This window comes from Bufo bufo, chromosome 1 (genome assembly GCF_905171765.1).
Source record: "Bufo bufo chromosome 1, aBufBuf1.1, whole genome shotgun sequence".
NCBI lineage: Eukaryota > Metazoa > Chordata > Amphibia > Anura > Bufonidae > Bufo > Bufo bufo.
Genome location: NC_053389.1, coordinates 680,374,530 through 680,393,338, shown reverse-complemented (window position 1 = coordinate 680,393,338; position 18,809 = coordinate 680,374,530).

The following is an 18,809-nucleotide window of genomic DNA, read 5'->3' as shown; positions in this document are numbered from 1 at the left end:
AATAGCCCTGGTTGGTGAGTCACATGACATGGCCAGCGTCACGTGACTCAAAATACACAGCCCAACACAGCCGAGCACCGATCATCATTATCGGCGCTCAGCTCTCCTCCTGCTCGCCTGCTGCCATGGAGACGAGGATGCAGGCTGCATCCTCGCACCTCTCCATGTGCAGGGCACCTGCGTGTCACCGGCCCCTCGTTACAGGCACATTATGGGGGGCACTATGGGGAAAGGGAGTGAGGAGCACTATGACGGCATTTACTGGGGACACTATATAGGGGTATTTTATACTGGCACAGATTATGGTGGCACTATGGGGACATTATCTCAACTGGGGGCACTAAGAATGGGTATTTTTTGTACTGCCACGCAGAATGGAGGCATTTGTGCACTAGTTCACATTATTAGGGGGCATTTTTGTACTTCCACACATTTTTCTACTGTCACATTATAAGAAAAATTATTACTACTGGGGGCATTATGGTGAGCTCTATTATTGAATAAAAAGCCATCAAAAAGGTGTGTATGCATGCAAAAATGGTAAAAACTACAGCTCATTTATTTTTTCATATATTTATAATACATGCAGTTTAATTGCCGCGTGCAAAATGCCACTGACACTTTATCGCCCAAGGGCCCACATGAACCTGGAGCCGGCCCAGAAAGAAGGACTAGGCAGTTGGATTTGAACATGGCCAATGCTTTTGTTTTCAGGGAGATAACCTGCCACCAGATGTGAACAGCAGCAGCTTTCCTATCTCTCCTCATTCAGAATACATGGACGCTTGGCCAAGGAATGGAGGGCGGCCGCACATGTGCGGTGCGCCCTCCCAGACTTGTCGGTAGCCATTCTAAGTATGGGTGCGGGTTCCGGAGGTGGGACCTGCACCTATTAGATATTGGAGGCATATCCTAGCGATATGCCCCCATTATCTGAGTTAAGAAAAAACACCTTTAACTCCTTAACCCCTTAAGGACTCAGCCCTATTTCACCTTAAGGACTTGGCCATTTTTTGCAAATCTGACCAGTGTCACTTTAAGTGCTGATAACTTTAAAACGCTTTGACTTATCCAGGCCGTTCTGAGATTGTTTTTTCGTCACATATTGTACTTCATGACACTACTAAAATTGGGTCAAAAAAGTAAATTTTTTTGCATAAAAAAATACCATATTTACCAAAAAATTTTTAAAATTTGCAAATTTCAAAGTTTCAGTTTCTCTACTTCTGTAATACATAGTAATACCCCCAAAAATTTTGATGACTTTACATTCCCCATATGTCTATTTCATGTTTGTAGCATTTTGGGATTGATATTTTATTTTTTGGGGATGTTACAAGGCTTAGAAGCAAATCTTGAAATTTTTCAGAAATTTACAAAAACCAAATTTTTAGGGACCACTACAGGTCTGAAGTCACTTTGCGAGGCTTACATAATAGAAACCGCCCAAAAATGACCCCATTCTATGAACTACACCCCTCAAGGTATTCAAAACTGATTTTACAAGCTTTGTTAACCCTTTAGGTATTGCACAAGAGTTATTGGCAAATGGGGATGAAATTTGAGAATTTCATTTTTTTGCCTAATTTTCCATTTTAACCCATTTTTTCCACTAACAAAGCAAGGGTTAACAGCTAAACAAGACTGTATCTTTATTTCCCTGACTCTGCCGTTTACAGAAACACCCCATATGTGGCCGTAAACTACTGTACGGGCACACAGTAGGGCGTAGAGTGAAAGGTGCGCCGTTTGGTTTTTGGAGGGCTGATTTTGCTGGACTGTTTTTTTGACACCATGTCCCATTTAAAGCCCCCTGATGCACCTCTAGAGTAGAAACTCCATAAAAGTGACCCCATATAAGAAACTACACCCCTCAAGGTATTAAAAACCGATTTTACAAACTTTGTTAACCCTTTAGGTGTTGCACAAGAGTTATTGGCAAATGGGGAGGAAATTTGAGAATTTCATTTTTTTGCCTAATTTTCCATTTTAACCCATTTTTTTCCACTAACAAAGCAAGGGTTAACAGCCAAACAAGACTGTATCCTGACTCTGCCGTTTACAGAAACACCCCATATGTGGCCGTAAACTACTGTACGGCCACACAGCGGGGCGTAGAGTGGAAGGCAGATTTTGCTGGACTGTTTTTTTGACACCATGTCCCATTTGAAGCCCCCCTGATGCACCCCTAGAGTAGAAACTCCATAAAAGTGACCCCATCTAAGAAACTACACCCTCAAGGTATTCAAAACTGATTTTACAAACTTTGTTAACCCTTTAGGTGTTGCACAAGATTTAATGTAAAATAGAGATACAATTTCAAAATTTCACTTTTTTGGCAGATTTTCCATTTTAATATTTTTTTTCCAGTTACAAAGCAAGGGTTAACAGCCAAACAAAACTCATTATTTATGGCCCTGATTCTGTAGTTTACAGAAACACCCCATATGTGTTTGTAAACCGCTGTACGGGCACACAGCAGGGCGCAGAAGGAAAGGAATGCCATACGGTTTTTGGAAGGCAGATTTTTTTTTACGGTGGTCACCTGAGGGGTTAGATCATGTGATATTCTTATAGAGCCGGTCGATACGGACGCGGCGATACCTAATATGTATACTTTATTTTTATTTATGTAAGTTTTACACAATGATTTCATTTTTGAAACAAAAAAAAATCATGTTTTAGTGTTTCCATAGTCTGAGAGCCATAGTTTTTTCAGTTTTTGGGCGATTATCTTGAGTAGGGTCTCATTTTTTGCGGGATGAGATGACGGTTTGATTGGCACTATTTTGGGGTGCATATGACTTTTTGATCGCTTGCTATTACACTTTTTGTGACGTAAGATGACAAAAAATGGCTTTTTTTACACCGTTTTTATTTTTTACGGTGGTCACCTGAGGGGTTAGATCATGTGATATTTTTATAGAGCCGGTCGATACGGACGCGGCGATACCTAATATGTATACTTTATTTTTATTTATGTAAGTTTTACACAATGATTTCATTTTTGAAACAAAAAAAATCATGTTTTAGTGTTTCTTTAGTCTGAGAGCCATAGTTTTTTCAGTTTTTGGGCGATTATCTTGGGTAGGGTATGATTTTTGCAGGATGAGATGACGGTTTGATTGGTACTATTTTGGCGTACATGTGACTTTTTTGATCACTTTTATTACCTTTTTTGGGAAGTAAGGTGGGCAAAATTTAAATTTTCTCATAGTTTTTATTTTTTTATTTTTATGGTGTTCACCGTGCGGGGAAAGTAACATGACCGTTTTATAGATCAGGTCGTTACGGACGCGGCGATACCTAATATGTGTAGTGTATTTTATTTTTTTAATTTTTATTCAGTGATGAATGTTTTTTTTATCTTAACTTTTTTCACTTTTTTTTACTTTTTTTTTTACCCAGACCCACTTGGTTCTGGAAGATCCAGTGGGTCTGATGTCTATATAATACAGTACAGTACAATATATATTGTTCTGTACTGTATTTTACTTACACTGAACAGATCTATTCTTTTAGCACAGATCTGTTCAGCACCATGGACAGCAGGACGCCTGAGCAGGCGTCCTGTTGCCATGGGAACCTTCCCCGTCTGCCACAACTTCGCAGACGGGGAAGGGTAAGCACAGGGCTGAGGGGGGCTCTCTGGGGGCTCTCTCCCTCTCCATCGGGGGGCTGCAAAGGCACAGCAGCCCCCCGATGGAGAGGGAGGGAGCTCACTGACCGATGACAGTTAACTTTTTCCATACAGCGGTCCGTACGGACCGCGGTATGGAAAGGGTTAAACGGCTGACATCTGCACAGATGTCAGCCGTTTATACCAGGGTGCCAGCAATGTGCTGGCACCCTGGTATACCCACTAGAAGCCAACGATCATTCATGGGGAGGCGGGCGGGGGATCGCGATCCCGCCTGCCGCACCGCCCGCCTCCCGCAACGCCCCCACCGCATGCGACACCCCCCCGCATGCGACACTCAAATCGTGCAGGGGTGCAGGGGGGGGTGAAAAATATTGATTATAGGCACTCAAAAGTTTCTGATCCCCGCGGTCAGGGACCGCGGGAATCAGAAACTGCAAAAAGCGCAGCAAACCGCAGGTCTGAATTGACCTGCGGTTTGCTGTGATCGCCGACACGGGGGGTCACATGACCCCCCCTGGCGTTGTCACAGGATGCCGGCTGAAGGATTTCGGCTGAAATCCCGTTCTGATTAACCCCTGGGGCGCCGGAATACTGATTTCAAGTTAGGACGTACCGGTACGCCCTGAGTCCTTAAGGACTCGGGAAATAGGGCGTACCGATACGCCCTGCGTCCTTAAGGGGTTAAGGACACAGCCATATTTCACCTTAAGGCCCAGGCCATTTTTTTGCAAATCTGACCAGTGTCACTTTAAATGGTGATAACTTTAAAACGCTTTGACTTATCCAGGCCATTCTGAGATTGTTTTTTTGTCACATATTGTACTTCATGACACTGGTAAAATGAAGTAAAAAAAATAAATCATTTTTATTTATTAAAAAAATATCAAATTTACCAACATTTTGGAACAATTTGCAAATTTCCAAGTTTCCAATAGTTATTACTTTACATTCCCCATATGTCTACTTCATGTTTTGATCATTTTGGGAATGACATTTTAGTTTTTGGGGACGTTACGAGGCTTAGAAGTTTAGAAGCAAATCATGAATTTTTTCTGAAATTTTCAAAAACCCAATTTTTAGGGACCAGTTCAGGTTTGAAGTCACTTTGTGAGGCTTACATAATAGAAACCACCCCATTCTAGAAACTACACCCCTCAAGGTAATTAAAACTGATTTTACAAACGTCATTAACCCTTTATGTGTTCCACAAGAGTTATTGGCAAATGGAGATGAAATTTGAGAATTTATATTTTTCGGCAAATTTTCCATTTTAACCCATTTTTTCCAGTAACAGAGCAAGGGTTAACAGCCAAACAAAATGCTATATTTATTGCCCCGATACTGTAGTTTGCAGAAACACCCCATATGTGGCCGTAAACTACTGTACGGGCACACGGTAGGGCATAGAGGGAAAGGTGCGCCGTGTGGTTTTTGGAAGGCAGATTTTGCTGGTTTGGTTTATTTACACCATGTCCCATTTGAAGCCCCCCTGATGCACCTCTAGAGTATAAACTTCATAAAAGTGACCCCATCTAAGAAACTACACCCCTCAAGGTATTCAAAACTGTTTTTACAAACGTCGTTAACCCTTTAGGTGTTGCACAAGAGTTATTGGCAAATGGAGATGAAATTTGAGAATTTCAATTTGTTTGGCAAATTTTCTATTTTAATCCATTTTTTCCAGTAACAAAGCAAGGGTTAAAAGCCAAACAAAATGCTATATTTATTGCCCCGATTCTGTAGTTTGCAGAAACACCCCATATGTGGCCGTAAACTACTGTACGGGCACACAGTAGGGCGTAGAGGGAAATGTGTGCCGTGTGGTTTTTGGAAGGTAGATTTTGCTGGACTGGTTTATTTACACCATGTCCCATTTGAAGCCCCCCTGATGCACCCCTAGAGTAGAAACTCCATAAAAGTGACCCCATTTTGGAAACCTCGGGATAAGGTGGCAGTTTTTTTGGGACTATTTTTAGGGTACATATGATTTTTGGTTGCTCTATATTACATTTTTGTGAGGCAAGGTTACCAAAAATAGAAATTCTGAAATGTTATCTCCATTTGCCATAAACTGTTGAGAAACACCTAAAGGGTTAATAAGGTTTGTAAAATCAGTTTTGAATACCTTGAGGGGAGTAGTTTATTAGATGGGGTCGCTTTTATGGAGTTTCTACTCTAGGGGTGCATCAGGGGGGCTTCAAATGAGACATGGCGCCAAAAAAAAAAGGCCATCAAAATCTGCCTTCCAGAAACCATACGGCGTTCCTTTCCTTCTGCACCCTGCCGTTTGGTCATACAGCAGTTTACGACCACATATGGGGTGTTTCTGTAAACTTCAGAATCAGGGTAATAAATATTAAGTTTTGTTTGGCTGTTAACCCTTGCTTTGTTACTGGAAAAAAACAGATTAAAATGGAAAATCTGCCAAAAAATTGCTGTTTTGGCACAGTTTTTATAAAAAAATTTTGACTGTATTCATCTGAGGGGTTAGGTCATGGGGTATTTTTATAGAGAAGATTCTTCTCGGAGATACCTAATATGTCTACTTTTTATTTATTTATGTTTTACACTATATTATATTTTTATAAACAAAAATAAAAACATTTTAGTATCTCCATAATCTAAGAGTCAGTTTTTTGGGGGACATATGACTTTTTGATCGCTTGCTATTACAATTTTTGTGATGTAAGGTGACAAAAAAATACCTTTTTTTGCAGCGTTTTTATTTTATTTTTTTGACCGTGTTCATCTGAGTTGTTAGGTCATGGGGTATTTTTATATAGTAGATTCTTACGGACGCAGCGATACCTAATATGTCTAATACTTTTTTTTATTTATTTTAGTTTTACTAAATAATATTTTTGGGAATTTTTTTTTTTGTTTTAGTGTCTCAAGTCTGAGAACCATAGTTTTTTTATCTGATTGTCAGTAGCTAAATTGGGGAAGGGGAATATAAAGGTAGTACTCCATGGAAGTGTGGTACTCCCTGAAGCAACCAATAATGCAGAGGCCCAGATAATCGGGGCACGTGTCACACTGAGTAGTGGTGTCCTTCCGTATCACCCTCCTGTGACACACTCTGCACCTTTTTTGGGTCCGTCCCTTCTTTCCAGTATGGGGGACCACACCTGGAAAGTGTTGGCCAGGGACGATCCCGGTCAAAAAAGATCAGGTCCTTGAGGACTGCCTCATAGAACTGAAGGAATTTCCCTGTGTTGCCAGCGCTACGGGACAGCACAAAAGAGTTGTACAAGGCAACCTGCACCAAGTAGATCACAACTTTTTTGTACCATGCCCGGGTTTTGCGCATGGCGTTATATGGCTTTAGGACTTGATCAGAGAGATCAACTCCTCCCATATACCGATTGTAGTCAACGATACAATTGGGCTTGAGGACCGTTGCCGCGGTACCTCGCACAGTGACAGGGGTAATGCCGTTACGGTGAATTGTGGACAGTACAAGGACATCCCTCTTGTCCTTATATCTGACCAGGAACAGGTTTCCACTGGTAAGGGCACGGGTCTCACCCCTGGGGATAGGTACCTGGAGGGGGTGGGTAGGGAGGCCGCGTTGATTTTTCCGCACGGTCCCACAAGCGGACGTGGATCTGGCGGCGAGGGACTGGAACAAGGGAATACTAGTATAAAAGTTATCCACTTACAGGTGGTAACCCTTATCTAGCAGTGGGTGCATAAGGTTCCACACAAGTTTCCCGCTAACACCCAGAGTGGGGGGACATACTAAGGGTTGAATACGGGAATCTCGCCCCTCGTACACACGAAACTTGTAAGTGTACCCTGAGGTACTCTCACAAAGTTTGTACAGCTTCACGCCATACCTCGCCCGCTTAGAGGGAACATACTGGCGGAAAATGAGTCTCCCCTAGAGACTAATCAACCGCGACCTCCCTTCCAGGTACATAGGCCTGCACAAATTTGGCCCCAAAGTGATCGATGACCGGCCTGATTTTGTTCAGGCGGTCATAGGCAGGATCACCTTGGGAGGGACATGCTACATTATCTGCATAATGCAGGCATTTCCGGATGGCCTCAAACCGGGAGCGTGTCATGGCCGTACTGTAAAGTGGGGTCTGGTAGAGGACGTCCCCACTCCAGTAATGCCTGACACTAGGTTTTTTGACTAGGCCCATGTGCAGCACGAGGCCCCAAAACGTCTTCATCTCGGCTGCACTGACCAGAGTCCAGCCACCGGGCCTAGCCAAAAAGGAGCCCGGGTGTTGAACAACAAACTGTTGGGCGTACAGGTTTGTTTGCTCCACCATTAGATTTACAAAGTGGTCACTGAAAAAAAGACTAAAGTAGTCGTATTCAGTGAAGCCCACTGTGGAAATCTGGATTCCTGGTTGGCCTACAAAATCAGGAATCATGGGCTCAAAACACTCTGGGGTATACCATGCAAGTTCACCGGTGGACTTAACTGGTGGGCCGGAAAACTAGTACGAGCCCCAGAGATGCTCGTACTAGCGTGGGCCACAGGGTCCCTAGCATGGCGGTCCCCTTGCTCCGCCGCCTTGGGGGCTCATCATCATTGCTAGATGATGAGGAGGACGCGGATGACAAAAGGAAAGTGGGGTCATCCTCGTCCTCACTGGGACTCTTGGACTTGGAGCCAAGCTGGGCGTATGCCTCCTCGACCGAGAACATCCGGCGTGCCATAGGGGAGTGTGTGTGTGTGCGTGCGTGATAAACTTTATTTGGTGTGCATGTGTGTGGGGGCACGGTTGTTTGTGAACTTACCCTAAACCTAACAGACAAAAATAAATAAAATAAAAAAAGGGACAAAAATGGTGAAAAAAAATATTTCAAATTCTAACTCGCTGATCAACCGTCCGAAGTTGATCAGCGGTGGGGTGTGCGATGTGCTAACAGTGGCCGGACGCTAAGAGTGCCATCCACAGTCAGCGTACGCAGGAAAAAAAAATGCTTGCGCCCCAAAAAAAGTTGTGGTGGGGGGGGGGGGGGCAGGGGGGCAAGCTGCAGCACCCTTGTGGGGGGTCTAGGGTCACACAGCTGTGCTGTGGACCCCAGACACCCGATTTTAGGGTGATGCAGCAAAAACTGGCTTTTTTTTCACTAACTTTCCCTGAATATCCCTGCCTAACCTAACCTGTCCCTAACCTTTCCCTAAATACCTGGGTGAAGGTGGTGCTGGGCACAGATGGGGGTGCTGGGGCACAGATGGGGGTGCTGGCTGATGATCCCTGCAGCTCTCCTCGGCTCCCGGACACAAAAGGAGGAGGAGAGGAGCGCTGCAGTAATTTGAATGGCCCGCCCAGCCGACCAATGAGAGACGATTCTGAGAGGTGATGTCACCTCTCAGGATCGCAGGATGGTGATTGGTGGTGTATTATCATACCACCGATCACCATCCTGTTCCGGGTTATCGGGTCCCCAGAGACCCGAATAACTCGGAAATGCAGCAAACCGCAGGTCTGAATTGATCAGCGGTTTGCTACGATCGCCGACACGGGGGGGGGGGGGTGGTCACAGGACCCCCCTGGGCATTGACCCAAGGTGCCTGGTGATCGGGCGGCGGTGATCGGAACTATACATGACGTACCGGTACGTCATGTGTCCTTAAGTACCGGGACATCATGCATGGATTCCACATATTTTAAGGCATGCTGTAATTGATTTCAGGGTAGAATACAGTGCCTCGCAGAACCACCTAATTAATGGGGAGATTTATCAGAACTGGCGCAAAGGAAAACTGCCTTAATTCCCCATAGCAACCAATCAGATTCCACCATTCATTTTTCAAAGCTCCTTTGGAAAATGAAAGGATCAATCTGATTGGTTGCTATGGGCAACTAAGGCAGTTTTCCTTTGCACCAGTTTTGATAAATCTTCCCCACTTTGTCAAAAGAGGTGCCTAATATGGACCATTTCTACGTATTCATACAGGTCTGTGTACAAGGAATAGCTGTGTAATTGAGTTCTAAGGGGTAATCAAGGTGGAGATGTCTAGAGACCTGATTCCTGAACTAAGTGAAATCCTAACATGTGGCCTTGTGAGATGAACTGTTAGGGCTCATGCACACGAACATATTTTCTTTCTGTGCCTGTTCCGTTTTTTTTACGGACCGTATGCGGAACCATTCAGTTACCCCGTGTGCATTCCGTTTCCATGTTTCCATTCAAAAATAGAATATGTCCTATTATTGTCCGCATAACGGAAAAGGATAGGACTGTTCTATTAGTGGACAGCTGTTCTGTTCTGCAAAATACCCAATGCACACGGACGTCATCCATATTTTTTTGCAGATCCGTGTTTTACGGACCACAAAATATATACAGTCGTGTGCATGAGCCCTTACTCTTATTATCTATTGGCCATTGGCTAATAATTACCTCACTGAACATTTGTCATAGTCAACAATTTAAAACTTCACTTTTATTGATCTCCTAAAATCAATACGATAGCTATACAGTATTTAAAAGCCCAGCCTGCTGCTGCCATGTAATTGATCCAGCTTCTGATGGTGGAACGCGCTTCCACCTATTCACTTCTATCCTACTTCCATCTTCTCAATTTCTTAATTGCTATTATTGTATATTTTCATTAAAATGGCTATTGGTTCACACCATGCCCCCCGGCATGTTTCCCCAGAGGCCTGGCGTCTTCAGGAGTAATAAACTGTTACATAAGCCATTCTCAATTAGATGTACTCTTGAGGAAACCCTTGCTGTTAGCCAGCCGGTAAAGTGTTAATACAGAGTGCTAAAATAACAGTGCCAGCTAGCCTACAGTGCCAGTTGGGTACATCTCTCAGGGCCCAAGGGGTGTCCCTGAAAGCATGGTGTATACAGATAGCGATATTGTATATAGATTCCTGGCAGAACGTGTTACATGACGATGCTCATGCTATCACATGTCAGCATGCACAGTCACACCACTGTATGAAAGGAGCTTGCAGCTTCTTCACAGCCAGTGACATCACTGTGCATCGTACTATTCTACATCCACAGCAAGGAAAGGGTCTGCCATGCTTCCGAATCCCAAAGGAGCATCAAGGAAAAGCATGTACCATAGAATCAGTGAGAGACAATCCCCTTGTCCCCTCCTCTCCGCCTCTCCCCCTCCCTCCTTCACCATTAGACTGGTAGTTTAACACAAGCCTTCCTTGGTGTAATGTGTTTCACCAGCAGCCCAACCCATCTTCTCCTGTCTTTTTTCCTGTAATCATCTTGTCTCTCACCTGCTGAAGAGGTCTCATCTCTAGAACCGGTTGGCTGACCATCACTCTTCCCGTGTCCTCCTACTTACCTGGAATTTTGGAATCAACTGCTGTATGAAGCAGCATGTGGCTGGTAAGAAAATCTATCATTGTCCCTTTAAATGCAATGATCCCATGTCTCGTGCAGCATAATGACTTTTGCAGATAGGCTGTAGTACATCGGTGAACACACGACATCTACTAGACATGCAGGTCTGCACCGGCATCTGGTCATTTTGCTCATGATCACTTCCAATATACTTGGATAAAGTAGACTATAACGTGCAATTTATGTAGAACCTGCATCACATTTACATTCAACGCATTCGTTCGTCTGATATGTTATACTTGAATTTAAATATACTCCACATTTCCAATGGACAAAACAGGATTATGGGTTCCCTGGGTCTACTTAATAAATATGCAAAGCTGAAATGTGGCATTGTCTATCCCGGCGATTACCATCCTTGGTACCCCAAGTGATGCTGAGCTGCACCTCCCACCAGGAAGAGTGGAATCCCACAGATGGATTTCTGTAGATAAACCTGTCTGTGATAGCTGGGACTGATTGCAACAAAGTATTGTATTTTATGTACCGTTACACTAATATTATTAATATACATATCATTACATAATATTACTATGACTCAATTTATTAATTTTTGACCAAGTTTTTTTTAATCTCCACTCCAATATCTGCTTTAGTAAATCTCAGATACCTTTTATTATAATTTAATGGAACAGGTCATTGTGGCCTCCGAGCAATCAGATCATATAAACAGGATTTCCTAGTGGAGACCAGGAGAATCCCCTGTATTATGGACCGATGAATGAATTAATGTCTGATTGTTGCATTGGGACTTAATTTTACAATGCAGAGAGATGTAGAAGTATACGATGCAGGATTAGAAGAATTATGCTATAAAGCCTTTACCGTTTCCAGTAAAGCTGCATTGGATATGTGTGAAGTGAAGGAAGGGAATTCCTGGGTTTTCTGCCGCCTCGATTTAAGGGCTGCTGTTCCTCAGAAGCTCTCATGCCGCTCTCCATGTCAGGTGCGGTAACCATGGAGAGAGCTGGAACAAAAACCAGAAGACCGGAGGGTGGGGTACTGGATTCCAGAAGTCCTCTAAAAACATGCGCTACTATTGCTACAAGCGTCCTGCTGACATGATTGCTCTCAGATCACCCTATGTCTGACCTGATCCCTGGCTGGGAGTTAAAGGGAATTCTATTCTTCTCCAATCTTCAGCTCCGAAGCAATTACTATCAAATGGAGAAGGTGTAAAAATATGAGCAATAGGAGATGCTAGAGCAATATTGAAAACTAAGATCATTTTTTACTTCTAGGCATTTCCTAGAAGTGTCTTTACAGGGTGATGGAATGGGGACTGACCACATGGACCCCCAACAATCCTGGAAATAACAGTGCCCAATCCTAGTTCCCCTTCATTAAACTCCATGTCAGCTACCGTCAGATATAGGAACAGCTAAGTGGGAAAGTAGTTTTGGATAGAGGCACTTGACTGACCTCCCCTGTTCTTACAAGCGGTCGGGAGTCCAAGAGTTCTGTCCTCCACTGATAATACTTTTATAGTATGACATTATTATTATTATTATTATTTATTATTATTAAAGCACCATTCATTCCATGGCGCTGTACATATGATAAGGGGTGCACATACATAACACAGACAATTGCAACATGAATGTGATTCCCGAATTACTCCATTAAATTGAGCATAGACATAACGCTGGGGCTAAATGGCAATTTTGGCTACAACCATCGTCCAGAATTGCAAAAAATCCAGCAGGCATCGGCTGGGCACTGGCCAATCAAACTCGGTGGCGGCGACATGCGTTTCCTGTCGGCAGGGTATTTAAAGAGGCAACCGCTGGCCACAGTTGCCTGTGATTGGTCTTCTTGCCTCCCAAGCTTTGTTTATGTTTCATGTGGATTCCTTCGCCTCTGAGTGCTGATTTTCCTTCTGGTTTTAACCCAGAATAGTATATTATCTGCATTTGTTTCTTCCATGGATGTTATTCCCTGATTTTTGACTCAGTCTGTGCTGAGATGAACATGTATATCTATGGAATAAACAGGAGAGATAACTGTCAACCAAACCACCGTTTGGCCGACATGTGTATGGCCAGCTCTTTATACTTTCTAATACTATTAAAGAGGTTGTTCACACAGGAAACAGTATTTGGAATGGTTTAACATTAGAAATTATACTCACCTGACCAATCCCCCTTCGGTCCTGGACCACGCCGATCTCTACTTCCTGTTCCCTCTCAACACAGACATGTGACTGCTGCAGCCAATCACTGTTCCCCCTACTGGCAGCAGCAGACAGACAATAATTTTTTAAAAGCAATGTACGCCGTACTAATATATTACAGTACATCAGTGTACCAAAAATATGATTTTTATTATTGCTATTCTTTTTAGATAGAAAAACATAATAACGTTAAATACACATCTGCAGATTATTACTGCAAATATCTTTCCCTGTAGTAAAACTCCTACAAGTTTGAGCAGGATCTGCAGACTTAGCTGAAATTTCGGACCAGACACATTTACCAAAATTATTACAGAAACTCATGCTAAATATATGATCAAAAACATCATTTTGCTGCTAAAAGACTTGTCCCTCCAGTAACTCTGACCAGTTTTCTCCCGTGTTATCTGCTGAGTAAGTGCAGGCAACCAATAATAGTACAAGCCGTTCGAGCCGCCTAGCAGACAGATTGCCGGTATTCACACAAAATTTGCTGGAATGGCAGTCAGCTTTATTGTGTAAATGTATTGCATCGACTAACACACAGAACAGAGGAACAGAGGATATATTCCAAAGGGAGCGCAGTGAGATTCCTGCAGAGAAAGAGCAATTTTCAGCAATTTGCCCAATGGAGTCAGTAGAGAGGTCTGGTTGCTAAGTAACTATGGCAGTGTTTCCGTATTATTATCATGCTGTTGGCATCAGGCAGAAACGGGGTCGCATAATAGTTGGGTGTTTTCCATTTTGAGGTTAACTTTACCTCATAACTGAAGTTTTGTGATTTTTATTGTATAGATAGTAACATAGTACATAAGGCTGAAAAAAGACATCTGTCCATCCAGTTCGGCCTGTTATCCTGCAAGTTGATCCAGAGGAAGGCAAAAAACCCTTATGAGGTAGAAGCCAATTTTCCTCATTTTAGGTGAAAAAATTCCTTTGAATTCAATCAGGCAATCAGAATAACTCCCTGGATCAACGACCCCTCTCTAGTAGCCTTAGCCTGTAATATTATTACGCTCCAGAAATACATCCAGGCCCCTCTTGAACTCTTTTAGTGAACTCACCATCACCACCTCCTCAGGCAGAGAGTTCCATAGTCTCACTGCTCTTACCGTAAAGAATCCTCTTCTATGTTTGTGTACAAACCTTCTTTCCGTATGATTGAGTCAGCAAAATTGCGGAATGGGTGCGGACCCATTCATTTCAATAGGGCCACAAAAGATGCTGTCCACATCCGTAGTTCCGTTCCACGTCTCCGCAAAAAATATAGAGCATGTCTTATTCTTGTCCGCATTGCTCCTGTTTTAGGCATAGAAAATGATCTACAGTAAATGTAAGGGCTGTCTAGGGCCCACCAGTAACATTTATTTTGGGGGCCCACCATACAGCTACATCCAAATATTACCACACAGCAGCATACAGCGGCAAGATGCTACAAGATGATTGATGATGGGGTCCCTGCAGCAACTTTGAAAAGGTAGGTTTCTGGAAAAGCATACTTACCAACATTTGAGTTGGTACAATACCAGAGCCTGCCCATAAACAATCATTTGTGGGCGGGGTTTGTGATAGCCCTGCCCATTTTTAGCCTTTGACAGCGCTAATTTGCCAGGACTGTCTCTGAAAATCAGGGACAGTCCTGGCAAATTTGGGACAGTTGGCAGCTATGGGAAAGGAGGACACTGACTGTCCTGCCTCTGTACCTATAGGTCATCTCAGCCCAGTTTTTTATGAACTTAGGCTGGCTGAGTCGCTGTACACTGCCTACTATATGTACTGCAGTAAGTCTACTGTCTTATGTGCCACTTATGCATGTGGTGGAAGACTAGGGGCCCACCTTGCTCAGGGGCCCACCGGGGATTCACCTGTACGCCTGTGGGCCAGTCCAAGCATGGCTGTAATACATTTTAACATCTATTTAACATCTACAATGCCTAGTTGCCACACAGTTTATGAATGAACCCTATGGTGATCTAAGTAGAAGCATGAGAGGTCTGGGTATTCCAGCTGTAATGTATATACAGTTTAAAGGAGGTTTCCCAGAGTACACCATTGAGGACCTATCCTCACTATCTGATCACAGGAGATATAACTCCTGGTACCCCCACCAATCAGCTGTTTTAAGGGGCCATGGCAATCCAGTGAGTGCTGCAGCCTCTTCCTAGACCAGTGATGTCACCAGTGATGTCACATTCATTAGTCAGATGTGTGGCTCAGTCCCATTCAAGTGAATGGGCATAGGCTGCAATACCAAGCACAGCCACTATACAATGTACAGTGCTGTGCTTGGTATGTTGTGAAGAGGCCGCAGCACTCACCTGAACAATGCAACCTTTTCAAACAGCTGATTGCCGGGGTGCCGGGAGTTGGACCGCCACTGTTCGGATATTGATGAGCCATCCTGAAGATAAGGCCTGATTCGTACTCCCGGCACTAGTTCCCCGCTGGAACAGCCTGCTGGAGCTCTCTGATCCAGTATTGCCAGATGTTATCGGAATGCCAGCTGGCCCTATTGACTAAAATGGGGTCCAACCGAGATCCTGCAGTTGGACAAAAAATGCTGTCTATGGGGCTGTTGGGCAATCTGGTAACATCTGGTAATGCTGGATCCAGAGCAGGGGCTCACTGACAGGGGGGGTGTCCAACGGGTCTGGACCCCCCTAGAACCATTCATATATATTTTTTTATCCCTCAGTGCCGCACCGCCTAACGCCACAGGCGGCACGGCCCTGGTTCTAATTGTGGGTGGCAGTGGAGGGGCAGTAGTAGATGAACGCTTCCATTGTGGAAGAGCTCATCTCCATATTCATCTGTATCACCGTCCTCAGGAAAGCGATATAGATGGCTGTGCTGCGGCGGGGCACTGGAGGGAGAGGCGTCTCCCTTCCCCATTTTTCCCTATTCTTCTGATAGGCTGCAGGCACTAGTGAGCCAGGCAGCACACAGAGGAGGACACAGGCCAGAAGAGGCCTGCATCGCATTGCTGCCAGCCTCATGAAGGTAAGTAGTAGGCTACTTTCACACTAGCGGCACGGACCTCCGGCAGGCTGTTCCGTCGGGTGAACAGCCTGTCGGATCGGTCCTGCCGCTAGTGAACGTGTGCCATTGACTATAATGGGGGCGGGACGGAGTTCCATCGGAGGCACGGCAGCGCACGGCGAGAGGCTGCCGGAATAAATGTCGGACATGTCGTAGTTTTATTCCGGCAGCCTCTCACCGTGCGCTGCCGTGCCTCTGCCGGAAGTCCGCCTCCACTCCCATTATAGTCAATGGGGACGGAGCGGCAGTCCGGGGGCACACGTTCACTAGCGGCAGGACGAATCCGACAGGCTGTTCACCTGACGGGACCCAACAGCCTGCCGGAGGTCCGTGCCGCTAGTGTGAAAGTAGCCTTAGTGTTTTGTTTCTTTTTTCTTTTTTTATAGATGGCACATTATAGGGGGCACCTGGTGACACTAGGGCATTTCGTACTGGTCCATTTTGGGGGGGCACTATGGGGGCATCTGGGGTAATTTATCACTGGCTCATTTTGGGGGGCACCATGGGGGCATCTGGGGGAATTAATTTCTGTCCCATTTTGGGGGGGGGGCACTATGGGGGCATTTCTTACTGCCCTATTTTGGGGGGGAACTATGGGGCATCTAATGGCACTATAGGGGCATTATTTGGGGCCATCTGGGGTCTCTAAAGAGGCCTTTTTTATTGGCATATTATGGTGGCATAATGGCATCTGGTGGCACTAAGGGGGCATTTTTTACTGCCACATTATGGGAGGCACTATAGGGGAGAGCGGCACTTTGGAGCATCTGGTGGCACTATAGGGGCATTATTTGGGGGCACTATGGGGCAGTGGAGCACTATGGGGGCATCTGGTGGCTCTAAAGGGGCATTTTTTTAACTGGCACATTATAGGGGGCACTATGGCATTTGGCACTAAGGGGGCATTTTTTGTTGGCACATGGGAGGCACTATAGGGGAGAGCAGCACTATGGGGCATCTGGTGGCACTAAGAAGGGGCAATTTTAACTGGCACATTATGGGGGCACTATGGGGGATAGGAGCACTATGGGAGCATCTGGTGGCACTAACAAGGGGGATTTTTTAGTGGCACATTATGGGGCATCTGGTGGCACTAAGAAGGGGGATTCTTTACTGGCACATTATGGGGGCATCTGGTAGCACTAAGAAGGGGCATTTTTTACTGGCACATTATGGGGGAGAAGAACACTTTAGGGGCATCTGCTGGGGGCACTAAGAAGGGGCATTTTTTTACTGGCATATTATGGGGGGCACTATGGGGATGGGGTGAGGAGCACAATAGAGGCATTTGCTGGGGGCACTAAGATGGTGTATTTTATACTGGCACATTGTGGGGGCACTATGGGGAAGGGGGAGGAGCACTATGGGGGCATTTACTGGGGCACTATACAGAGGTATTTTATACTGGCATACATTATGGGGACATTAGCTCAACTGCAGACACTAAGCGGGGTTATTTCTTGTACTGTCATATTATAAGGAGAATTATTACTACTAGGTGGCATTATGGTGAGCTTTACTACTACTGGGGGGCTATGGGGAACATGATTACTAGTATGGGCACTATGGGGACATTATTACTAAGTGTGCTCTGGTAGAGAATTATTTCTATTGGTTGGATTTTGGGGAGCACTGTTACTTTGGTGGGCACCCGGGCACAGTATCAGCTTTTGGGGACATTATGTTTATACTATTAGTGTCCAGGATACTATTTACTGGGCGCTTTTTTTTTTTTTTTTAGAGCACTCTGTGGCAATAATTGTTGAAGGGGGCACTATCTTTGTGGTACTAATATTTTTCAGGGGACAGTTTCTGCAGTATAGTATTGGGGAGCACAGAGGGCACAGTATTGGGCGTGGCAGGATGGGGTGTTCAGAAGATGTGAAGATGATGGAAATGTGGGAAACTATTTGTCAATCTCTGCAGAGACAAGAGATTGCTGAAAAATCATCATGGGGGTCTGGTCTGAATGGAGAAGACGAGGGAAGAGAACATCTATAAAGGTGACATCACTGGATGTAAGAGGTATGTAGGAGAAGAGATGCTCCGGCTCCTCCCCCTGCCATTTGCAGAAGGAGGATTCGGAGCTGGGTGAGGATGGCCAAAGGGGGGCAGCTGGCCACGGGCGAGTGGCGGATGGTGGAGGAAGCCACAGGCCTTGAGCAGGATCTGGGGAGGGAGGAGAGCGGAGGATCTTCTTCGCTGTAGCCTGCTGCTGTCTATTGTATAATGTGAAGCAGGCAGTGCAGCCAGGACAGGTCCTCCCTCTCTGTATGATGTGTAGAGTCGGGCTCCTCCACCCAGACCTACACACCTTCAATATCGCACAGCTCCTCCTTCACTCCTCTTTTGGCCCCTTCAGGACTAGGAGGGAGAAGGTGAAACTGCAACAGCTCCTGCCACGGAGTTACGTGGGGGGCAGTGTGAGTACAGGTACAGGAGCTGAATATTAGTACAGTGTGTCTATGTAGGATGAGGGTGAGACTCTTACCTTCATCATCAACAATATAATTTCAGCTCCAGTGTTTGTTGGGAGTGGCCTACTATATGTAGGAGGGGGTTATAACAAGCGCGCCGCATTTTTATTTTTAGGATGGGCTTAGAAAA